Source organism: Calidris pugnax, unplaced genomic scaffold, assembly GCF_001431845.1.
Source record: "Calidris pugnax isolate Ruff unplaced genomic scaffold, ASM143184v1 scaffold44, whole genome shotgun sequence".
NCBI classification, from domain to species: Eukaryota; Metazoa; Chordata; class Aves; order Charadriiformes; family Scolopacidae; genus Calidris; species Calidris pugnax.
This window is the reverse complement of record NW_015094506.1, coordinates 24,877,407-24,889,535: the sequence shown is the minus strand read 5'-3', so window position 1 is coordinate 24,889,535 and position 12,129 is coordinate 24,877,407. Positions and strand designations below refer to the sequence as shown.

General features: G+C 37.8%; 1 long non-coding RNA gene across 1 annotated transcript; it reads right to left on the bottom strand.

Annotated features, from left to right (window-relative positions):
- Positions 1–3,994: 3,994 nt before the first annotated feature.
- LOC106901105 lies at positions 3,995–10,414 on the bottom strand. The gene is made up of 2 exons (XR_001414242.1): positions 10,194–10,414; positions 3,995–6,523 (listed from the first exon to the last, which is right to left on the bottom strand). It is a non-coding gene; the product is annotated as an uncharacterized LOC106901105 (long non-coding RNA).
- Between the last annotated feature and the right edge of the window lie 1,715 nt (positions 10,415–12,129).

The window sequence follows — 12,129 nt, the reverse complement described above, 5'->3', positions numbered from 1 at the left end:
GCCCTTCATATCTTTGATCTTCATTGCCTTTGATCCTCTACCTTCTTTGTTCCCATCCCTGAAATTTACTGTACCATCCTCTTGCAAGCTGCACTTCCACCAAGATGAAGCAGAATTGTATATTCCTTAAGTGTATCTCAGGGAATATTGTTATCATAATATAACCTCTGTTGTATCTTCTAGTTTTCTTGAGTATTTCACTTCTGTTCTTGAAACTTAAAATGACTCCAGCATCAAGAAATTTCCAAATGCCACTTACAACCTGATTCTCACCTTTGCATCAGATCTTGATTATCACCATCACATTTCCAAGGAAATATTCCCCAACTCCTGCCTGCTATTTTTCATGGTTTGGGTCTGAAAACTTCTGATAAGACCCAGGCCTTTCACACCTATTTCTGCTATTTCTGCCTTACATCAGTGGTGTACACAGTGTACAAACTCCAGCAAGTGCTACTTGATGAAAAGAGGATTAGTTTCTAATTAATTAGTCCTCCTTAGACTAAGCTCTAACAGTAAATGTTCATTGAGGCAAATTAAAGCTTTCAGATGTCAGATGATGATTTCATCCTTACTGATCATTCAATAGTCTTCTTGTTCAGATTATAACAGAAAATTAAAATGCATGTGGCAGAATATTCAACTGGTAAGAGAGAAAAGGATAGAAACAAGAACGGAAAGGAAGCTAAGTATTTACCAGACTTTTTTCTAGTGCAGGAAAATTTAGGTAATTATATTTCTACTGTGGAGCAAAGTCTTGACTGAGTCTGAATGCAAAGGTTAGTGGTTAAGAAAGTTTTAAATCCTACCCTTGTCCAAACCCTCAACATTTCCCTTCATCCACTTCTGAAGAGGGATGGTTGTGTCTTCTGCAGGGATACAGCTTATGGGCTAGACCTGCCTTGAGCAGCTCCAGGATTCTGCTGTGTTGCTTATCACTAGTTTTGATGCCTTTGTTTCCTTACCTGTTTTGTTCCCATCCTTTTCCATTCTCTAAAAAGGTGCAATTCCATCAAGATGGTTGAAACAGATTGTTATGTTCCTTAAATGTATCTCAGATTCCTTAATATATTTCAAAGAAGTTATCAATGATTCAAGTATAAATTATAGTAAACTAAGTGTATTTGTCAAGTGTGTAGAAAAGAAATGGTATAGGCACTCAGCAGCTGGGGTTGATTGACTAAAGCATATCAAGTATAGTGGTTTTCCTTTGTTTCAGAGAAGACCCAGATTTTCTAAGCTAGGACTTGCAAAGCTAAACTTGTTGTTTGACTTTATCTTCCTCAGTCCAGTCTAACAGGTGAAAAAGGGTGGATGTAAGTTCTTGCAGGCTAAGTGAGAAAATTAGCTTACTTTTGCCACTCACAAATGAGTTCTTCATATGGCAGACCACTATGAATTGTGATCATTTTAGAATGTGCAGTTTTGGGTTTTTTTGGAAGAAGTATCTCTTCTAAATTCTTCCTGAGCACAGGTATGAATAGAAACTGAGCCACCAAGCTCTGGGGAATCCTGGAAATGGTAGGCTTATTGTTCAGAAGATTCTCACAGTCAAACAGCAAGACACTTTGGGTGAGGTTCTTTGGCTTAAACACAGGTTCTCCTTGTCATTTTCTGTCCCCTAAAGCATCTCAGCTGTCTGTCAGCTGCTGTTCCACAAGGCCTAAGGTGGATAACAGATCCTTTATTATATATATTGTCTTTGTGTACACATCCTGGATACCACAAGGTATATAAAATGGCATAATAAACTTCTTCTGACACACACTGAGCAAATATAGCTTATTTTGTAGTAAGGAGAGCAGTTGATTTGCCTGACAGTTTTGGTCATGGTAGTTTTCTTTACTGACAGACATGATATGCCAGTAAGGCTTTACAAGGTGTAACTGTGTTTCAAGATGGCTTGTTTCCTTCATGATATCAGCCTCACTGGTTCTGCTCCTGACACGCACATACAACTTCTGTGACAACAAGACATTCACGTACAACACAACACACACTATTAATCACTTCCACCCTTTTCTACCAGTTAGTTATCCTCAGAAAAACACCACCACCTGTGGAAGTGACTTTCAATGACCTTTTTGAATATGCCAGGAAACCAGCTTGCTGCTTTCTCAGCATTTAGCTAAAATTTTTCTTGGCTGCAACTGAACATTTTCCAATTCTGTCCATAACTAAATAAAATTACCACTGCACTTGCAGCAGTTTTTGCCTCAGGAAGAGCTCTGAAATACCACAGTAATGGCAGCTGCCTCCTATAACTAACTGGCAATGTTTTAAGCAAAGGCATGACTATTCTGTTTTCAGAAGTTATACCTGTTAATATGGAATTTGCTGACAGTGTTCTTTGCTTTAATTGTTCTTAATGCCCACATGCTGTATGGACCAGACTGAAAATTATTACTATTTTGAATAAACAAACTAGCAGCAGGAAACCTACAGGGAAATATCCTTACCATATAGAAAAATATCTTCTGATTGGCAGAGTATCAGTCCTAATGCCACTTGTGTCTTGCCAGCAATCATTCTGGCTTCTTTTCCAGTTTTCTCTCTAGCCTCAAGCACAAACTGAACTTTGAAAAGAGCAAAACGCTAGATAAAGTGAGGAAGATTGACCAGGACTCCTTGAGCTCTGTGAGACAATTTTCATGCAGCCATCTGAGACTCAACTTCTATCTTACATCAGTTCTGAGTCATCTCAGGAGGGAAAGCAGAGATTTCCCCCTCCCCACCCCAGCAAAGCTCAGGGTGACTTTGTGCTGTGAACTGTTGTTACAAATTTAATCTGCAGATCAGATGCTCAAAATCTACAGAAATACAGCAACATGTACATTGCCTAGAAGAACTGATAAAGAAATTAAAGTGTAGTCAGATGGAGTTTGAGGAATTGAAAGGGAATCTTTGCTGTTGCACTCTTTCTTTGCAAATAATTGCATAAAATAATGATGAAAAATGCATGAGATGCATCAAGGAGTTTCTCACCACCCACTGCACTAGTTAATTTAAATTGTTTCCCCTCATTGGGGAAGAGCTGAAATTGCAGCAGTGGCTATTAATAGTTCCAAAGGGGATCTGAAATAATTTGTCACTGGCAAGTGTTTGAAGTCCATAGCTACTTTTTTTCTCCTTCTGTCCTTTCTTTGAGTAAATAGGATGAAATAGCACGTCATCCTCCATTTCAAGAACTGAGGAACTGCCACTCATCTACCGCTAACAGTAGAAGACACAGGAGATATTTATGCTTAATAAAGCAGTATGGAATGCTAAGATCACAGGAAAATTCTTCTAAAAACACAGTAGAAAAATGCATTGTGCCACTTTTGAAAACATCTGCTCACTGAATCATACAGCACCTGGGCTCCCAGTAGTGTAATATTTTTATTTTTTGAATAAAAACCTTCGTATTATAATAGTGCCATAATATCCATAATAAGTAGCTTCGTGTCAAGAAAAGGCTAACTGGTAATTCAAGAGTAGAGTACAGAACATATTTAGCAAGTGGGTGTAAATCAAAACATAGGGGGATAGGTTGATAGAAATTATAATGGAAATTGATATGAAGAAACAAATTGAGCAGCAGAGCTAGGATATCTGTCATCTCTGTCATCTTCTGCTAGCTATTATGATCAGATTCTGTATATTTTCCTGCTGTGTTATCCATAAGCAATAATACTCATAACTATTATGTGCTATCAAAACAAGTCCCAGTATTAGAGTGAATTATTTCCTTCTGTAATATTTTCATATTAAAAATGAACTACAACCTGCTGTAACTACACAACAACTACACACACATGTCCTGCAAAAAGTATGTTGTCCTACAAAGATTTAGCCATGTAATGTTGATTGCTGTGAATTTAATAGAGTCAAACTCCCCAGGACTTAGTCTGCGAATATTTGAGATATCACTTTATTTATGATTTTATTACATTCTTTGCCTTTTTATAAGAGGCTTTTCACTATTTGGACTCATAATATGAAATAATGATGCTTTTTTTTCATTGAAACATTCTTTATTGCTCATTTAGAGTTATCAAATGACTATCAACACATTACATATTAATTTGTAACCATGTAACAACTTGAAAATTGTATTTTATGTCTGCAATTTTATAAGGTAACATCCGAGATTCACTTGCAATAAAACTGGAGAAAGATTTCTGGCTCAAGAATTCACAGTTTATGAAAGCTCTACTTCAGTCTAGAGTAATTTCATCTGCCTTCAAATCTCATCAGGTCAAGATATTGTTATTTATTTCTATTAATAACTGTCTCGACCAACAGAGACTATTTTAGAGGGATAAAAAACTCTGGTACTGCATTTGAACTATTATAACAATTCTATCCTCTAAAAGATTCTAGTTGTATGAATGTTATTATCTTTATTTTTTATTGCTATTGTTGTTGTTGTTGTATTGTTTGAATTTGTCTTGTTGCAGTCCAACCTTGTTTAAAATTTGTATTTATATCTTTAAAGTACTAACTAACCTAATGAAAGAGTGATAGTGTAAAAAATTTCTAAGAAAGAAATTAAGAAATGTTCTTTAATTACTAACATTATATTAGCAATGAAAAAGTGCCCTTTTTCGGTGAAAGTTTAGTCAGCAAGCCTGAGGAGAAGGAATACTGTAATCATACAAAGCACAGATGTCACTACTGCAAATTTAGAAAGAGGACAATTTTTTTGCTTGTTTGAAAATCTATTGGAGGCACTAGGTCAGGTATTTGTATAAAACCATGGATCCTACCATGGAGATGCATCTAGAGTCTTTAGTGTTAAAGATGAGATATTGAAGTTAATCAATATAGTTTGGTAATGTAGTTGCATTTCTTTGTTTTGTGTTTGGTACAGGCAGACAAAAGGTAACGCAAATAAATCTTCATGCTACGGCTTGTCAGAAACATCTTGATACTAAATAGTAGTCTGTCAATGAATGTGTCTACTTCTCTGATACATTCCTTCTGAAGAAACAAGAAGAAGGCAAAGAGCTCTGATACTTTCAAAACGTTGTATTTTCACATTTTCATAATAAAGTATCTTGGTTTTCTTTGTTTCAGTTTCAGTGGATTCAAAATATCTTAAAATATTTTTTACAAAGATTTTTTACATTTTGGATTTTGTGCAAAACAAACATTAAATTTCATACAAAATGAACATGACTTGAAACCCAAAAGTCTTTCTGAAATGCAATTTTTTGTTCTTGGTGTTATCTATATCCAACATGACAGATGCACATAATGTTTAATGTATACCAAAATGGTCCTGTCACAATATGGTGTACTAAAGCCTCAAGCCTACTCAGGTCAGAGCTAGTGGAATCAGACTCTGTTCTAGTATAGCCATGGCAAGGTTACAATAAAATAAAAGGGATATATCAATTTATTTTTTTCCCTAAATTGATGGGATTGTGAGGTGGCACTACTGTACTTCCTGTTTTGTTTGTGAGTGATTTCAGGCAGATTTCTCTCCTCAGAGTCTCTACTTGAGTATATCCAAATGATCCTACGCAAGTGTTTATAATTCAGTGCATGTATGCGTACGCTGCTAAGCTGGGGCCAGACTGTCTCTTGTAATGAAAAGAAAGCCATAGTCCAAGCCCAGTCATGGGTTTCCCTGCTTGCTGACAGGAGAAATAATGCAACACTTTATTAGTTTAATTTCTGACAAGATTCAAAGGAATTCTCATCTTTTCCTATCCAAGTATACTTAGTTTCCCTCATTGGAAATTGGCATTACTCATTTTTAAAGAGCTGTTCATATTCTGCAGCCAGGATGATTTGGTTGGTTTCAGACTTCTTTTTGTATCTTTCCTTTCAGACTTCCTTTTGTTTAGAACCACTGATTATATGCATTAATATCTCTTTGTTTTGTCTAATGATGTACCTTTTGCCACCACATCCAGAATGACCATCAGATAAAGACTCTTACTGTCTTCAGACCAAAGACATCAATTACGGGTTATACAATTTTAATAGCTTTCATTTCTGAAACACTACATTTCATGATATTCACCAGTTCCTGCATGGAAATTTGTTATATACTTTATCTGGTATTTTTTTTTTAAATTAAATTTTATTTTGCTAGACATAAGGAGTTGAACTGTGATTTGTGTTACTATGGTACTCCAAACACTACTGGTCCCAAGAGATTAGTTTAACAAAAACAGAGACCTGAGGAGTTTTGAGTCATGGTATATTGCACAGAGTGGATGATAAGGACTTTTCAGGATTTCAGAAAGAAAAAATATGTAAAACACCATTGCTGTTCCTTGACTGTCCCACCAGAAGAAGAATGTATGAATAGACTGATGGGAAATAGGACTGGAAGGAAAACTTCAGTTCTTCTAGTGTCCTTCTTCCCTTTGCTCCAGCTGCTGGATGTGGATAGATATCCTTTGTCTTTCCTCTGCACTGGTTTGGCAAATGGGGAAAAGAAACGCCTGAACATCTATCTCTTCTCTGCCAGGTATGAAACAGCCGATCTGGAGGGGTTGGTTCATGGTTGTCAGTGTCTCAATTTCTAGTATCAGGAAAAAAGGAGGAAAAAAAAATGTTTTACATTGATCAACCTGTCAAGCATATTCAAGTAAATAAGAAATGGAGAAGAATTTTCATTTCTAAAGGAAGTAATTCTTTTATGCTGAGAGGGAAGAGTGGGCTCTATAGGAATATAAATCAGAGGCCCAGGAGTCAAAGCCTTCCAAAAACCTGCTGCATGTAAGAGAAGATATTATTTCTTTCCCCATCAAAGTATCCTTTATAGCATCCTTGTTCCTCCTTGAGAAGGCAGCTAAGTGCATTCAGAATTAGGCTGAATGTGAGAGGTTAGTCTGTATGAGTTTAGGTGTTCAGATTCTCAATTGAAACCAGTTTCATCTGTATTTTAGTCTATTTTGTGGCCTGAAAATATATTTTGCATCTATGGAAAACCTAAGAAAAAATAAAGTTTTGCATATTATCTCTTAAATTTAGATTTTCCATTTAAACAGTACTCTAAAGTTTATCAATCGAGAGTTGTTTGAAAAGTTCTGAAGTTGAGTAATAAATAATTTAATTTATCACTCTTATTTTGCAACTTTTCCCGAATAAGATATTTAGGCTCCAAATATGGTTAAAAATTCAAACATTAAAAACAATAATACAGCTATTCAGATTCTAAGATGATAATGCAATGAATATGTATTTTTAACCAATGAACCTTGTTAACACAGAAAAAACTCTTAATTTTCTTCTTTTCTTATCAGATTTTGCCAGCACTGTAGTTATTATATAGCTTGTTATTGCTTAATTTCTTTTTACTTTAAATATCTATGTATTTATCTATCTATCTATCTATCTATCTATCTATATTTTCTTCTGAGAGGTCTTTGAGCATTGACCAAATGAAAGGGGTTAAAACGTAGAATTTATGTGACCAGATTGTAATGAATTAAATAATCTGTTAGTTGGACAGGGGATATACAGGTGTGCTAGGAGTCCTCTGAGATATTTTATGTAAAAGAGAATTTATGTGCCAGGTTGAGTTTTCAGAAGTTTAGATTAATGTATTGCTGCTTGCAGCACCTTTTGGCACCTTCTTTTGAATACGGAAAAACTAGCACCATATGGTGGGACTACTGAAGAATGCCTAAAGGAACTATCTCTGCTGCTGAGATTGATCCTGCTATAATTGACATCATCCGTTGCCCACTCAGAGGTAACAAGGGAGAGAGGAAAAAGCCTGTGGAGGAGACTTTCCCTTTCTGTCCACATTTACCTCCTAAGCAAGATTTGAATAAAAATGAAATGTAAAGCAACACTTAGTAAATAAAAGCATGGAAGGTTAACTTTTTTCCTCTAATTTCCCTTTACCTCTTTTAATGACAGTGTTATTAATATTATTCTGCTTAACACTATGGCGTTCTGCAGGATCCCCCTAAATAAAAAATTAGAGGATTTTAGCAGCCTTTTCCTAGATCGAGCCATTTCCTGGTTCATCTGCTTACTCATCCTCTTTCATTGTAAATTATCTCCCTACACACACACACACACTCACTACCCCCTGCCTAAGTTCGATAATGTTATCATTAGCAGGGAGGGGAACAAGATGGGGAAAACTCAGTAATCACCATCCTTTATTAAATTATGCAGCATTAATTAGTTGACTGGGTAGCTCAGGGACTGCGTCTGCTCATATCGGAACAGTGATTTTCAGTTCTGAATGGCATCTGTTTCACAGCTTTAGAGCAACAATACAAAAATTAATAATGTATGGATTGTGTCACAAAAAAAGAGGTACTGCATTCATCTGTCTCCCTGCTGCTTGCATGTCAGAAAAAAAGAGCAGACATCACTGAGCCACAATGTCTGCAGGACCACAGAGGCTGAAATAAATTTTGTAATTTAGTTTGATAGCAACTGTAATATTTTTGATACATTTTAAGGGCAGAGGAGATTAATTTGCTTTCTAAAGACAGGCATTTTGTGATGGTGTTGTTTCACTGTCTGTGATGTTCAAGTTTATTTTCCTTGCTCTAAGAGAGAAAAAGACGGCTTTGATTGATCCTAGTATCAACTTGCAATCCATCAAAACACAGACCACTTTTATTTCTGCTGAAAGAAATTGAAGTATACAGCTTCTTGTCCTAAGAAGCACTGAATTCTTATGTATGGAAAATACCACCATGCCTTTCCTTTTGGTCTTGTAGTTTACAGGCCTGGATCTCCAATTAGAGCTTATTGGTTCAAATGTGACAAAGACCTGGAAGTGAATCCTTTTGCTTTGGTTTCACAAGGTCAATAATTACATGATGCAGCACTAGGCATTTGCAGCAGATTGAAAATGTAAGCTGCTGCAGCATCAGAAGAAAGATGGATTTTTTCCTTCTAAAATACCAGCATGGGAAAATGTCTCTAAGTCTCAAGGGGATTCTTAAAATCAGATTTTATTAAAATAAAAATGCAGAAGGAAAACGGAAACACTTTCAGCAAAATTATAATGCTTTTCCAGGTAAAGAAACACAATCTTGCTAACTGTTATTTCGTGATTTGCTGTTCTCAAAAATTATAATATATACTGCATATCTATACATATGTATACTTATAGCTGCACAAATATATATACATATAGAACATATGCATATACTGGTGGAACATACTAATATACGTATATTGCAGAATACTGTAGTGGCAACACATAAGGAAGGGAGCCAAGTAACTAGAAGCAGAATTTTCATCTTCCCCACAGCTGACAGAGCAGAACATAGTACCTCCCTGTCAGTCACAAGCCTTTCCAGGAATGGCTCCTGACCTCCAGACCCCAGAGCTGCCAAGACTATCCAGTTTCCTAATGAAAACGTATATAAGTTTTCCGTATTTCTTTTGGCTTCTTTAAAAAGATAGCTTGTGAGCTTGCAGCTGCCAGATACCAGTTTCCAGAAAGATCTTATAAAAAAAAATGCAAGTGACTTTCACTTCACTTTCACTTCAGGATTCATTTTTTCTAATGTCAGTAGCAGGATGCACAGTGAATAAAATATTGAATTCAGTTTCCCCTCTAAACAGCTGGGCGGAGAAATGGCTCTAGCAACTGAGAAAGTAAAACATGTTTTGCTTTGCTTTGAAAGGTTTGTTCTTGTAGACAATTTAAAATTATCTCACAACTTCCTTTCTTTCCATAAATTTTGAGCGTGTTAGATTAACAAGCTGCTTTGGTGCTTTCTCGCCCTCCTCCCTGCCCATTTCCTGCCTCTGGAGAGAAATTTAAAATAAAGAATACAGCTTATAAGTAGGGTTAGTCCAGCTTGAGCTTGTTTCTTTCACACAGTTTCTTTCACAGAACCAAAACCTTTAAGGGAACCTCCAAGCACTGTAACTTCAAGGCACACACAAGTCCTCATTATTGTCAGAGGCCCCATTGCCCCCCATGCAACCCCTATTAAGGAATCTGAATGCTGCCTCTGGCTCTTCCTTTCACATGCTAGTCAGCTTTCTGTTTAGCCAGGAAAAATAAAAGGAGTGAGAAACATGCAGAAATTCTGTAAGTTGTTTGCATTCCCCTGAAATATTTCTTTAGCTGAAGGGAATCAAATCAATGAAATATAATGAAACCATATGCTCATTATTTCAAAATAGAGCAGCTGCTTCAGGGAGTATTGAGAAGATTTATTAATTCTACCAGCACTACTCATTAAATCTAGGTATCTCCATACCTGTCTTCCTCAACAAAAGCTCCTCGATAGCAAAATCACCCCTGTGGAGTTCAAACTGATGTTCATCTTGGCATTCTTCCCTATATTCTTCCAGGGCAGAGAAGACAATATGCTGAGCTGATGCTGCTGGAGAAGTGGAAAAAATCATCTATGTGGAAAAAGCTATCTAGCGTGGGTACAGTTTGGAAGTGCTGTAGGAGGGATGTGTGTTGGCAAAGACTGATTCTGCTTGCTACGGACCATATGTGCATTTAATTGAGTTTGCAAGTTTCCAGGCTGAGTGCCAAATGGACAGTCTACCATCTGATAAGAGTGATGAAGTTTTCCCCTCTTGTTCTCTCACAAGCTTTAGGTTCATAAAGATTCTGAGAAGTCAAAAAATATCTGTTCTTCTCCAGAACTGATACTGGGATGTGTAAGTTAGCAAACAAATTTATTACAGAAGACCGAAATATCAGATTAATTTAGAGACTATTACTTCAACTATAACACTGAATCTTGAATGAATATTATAAATGAACGTTGGTGGGCAGTATTATTTGAGTCACATTTACCACCATGGCTTCCTCTGTTCTAAGGACAGGGAGATAAATGAAGTGACTTCCAGTTATAAAGTACAGGATTTAGAATAGGCTCACGGAAAGAATTAAGTAAGAGATTTTAGCAAAACCAAAGCAGGGTGAGGGGCTGTGTTAGAACAGATGCTGCCAGCTGGCTTCCAAATCTTAATATGGCCTGGAAACACCTTAATCCAGGCACTACTGTATGTCTGCCACTGATGAACAAAGAGGTCAAGAGCCAGCTAAAGAGCTAGGTGCCTGGTTGCATCTGTTGCACAGTTACTAGCTTGTTTCTTGACTCTTTTTTGGGGGGGTTCCAGCTTCCTCCTGAGACTGGCTCTCCACAAGCCGTATCTGCCACAGAGCAGCGAGGGCAAGCTGTGTGCAGTGTGGTCATGAGAGCCTGCCAGTGTGAATTATCCTTGTGGCTTTTTCCCTTCTGGTCAGTACAGGCCTGATGAACCTCATGGCAAAACCCAGAGGAAACATGCTAATAATCTCCATGATTATTAGCTCAGCAGTCTTCATGACTAAAGGAACAAAATCCCCATAAAGTATGATTTTCATTCTTTTAATCATAGAATCATAGAATGGTTAGAATTGGAAAGGACCTCAAAGATCATCTAGTTCCAGCCCCACTGCCATGGGCAGAGACACCTCCCGCTAGACCAGGCTGCTCAAAGCCCCATCCAGCCTGGCCTTGAACACTTCCAGGGATGGGGCATCCACAACTTCCCTGGGCAACCTGTTCCAGGGTCTCCCCGATCTCACAGTAAAGAATTTCTTTCTGGTATCTAATCTAAATCTCCCCTTTTCCAATTTAAAACCACTTGTCCTGTCACTACACTTCCTGACAAAGAGTCCCTCTCAGGCTCTCCTACAGGCTCCTTTCAGATATTGGAAGGCTGCTATAAGGTCTCCCTGGAGCCTTCTCTTCTCCAGGCTGAACAACCCCAGCTCTCTCAGCCTGTCGTCATACGGGAGGTGCTCCATCCCTTTGTGGCCCTCTGCTGGACCCATTCCGACAAGTCCATGTCCTTCCTGTGTTGAGGACTCCAAAGCTGGACACAGTACTACAGGTAGGATCTCATGAACGCAGAGTAGAGGGGTAGAATCACCTACTGCAACCTGCTGGCCACACTTTTCTTGATGCAGCCCAGGATGAGGTCGGCTTTCTGGGCTGCCAGTGCACATTGCCGGCTCATGTTGAGCCTCTTATCCACCAACACCCCCAAGTCCTACTCCTCAGGGCTGCCCTCCAGCCATTCTCTGCCCAACCAGTATTTGTGCCTGGGATTGCCACATCCCAGGTGCAGGACCCTGCACTTGGCTTGGTTGAACTTCAAGTGGTTTGCGCGAGCCGACATCTCAAGCCT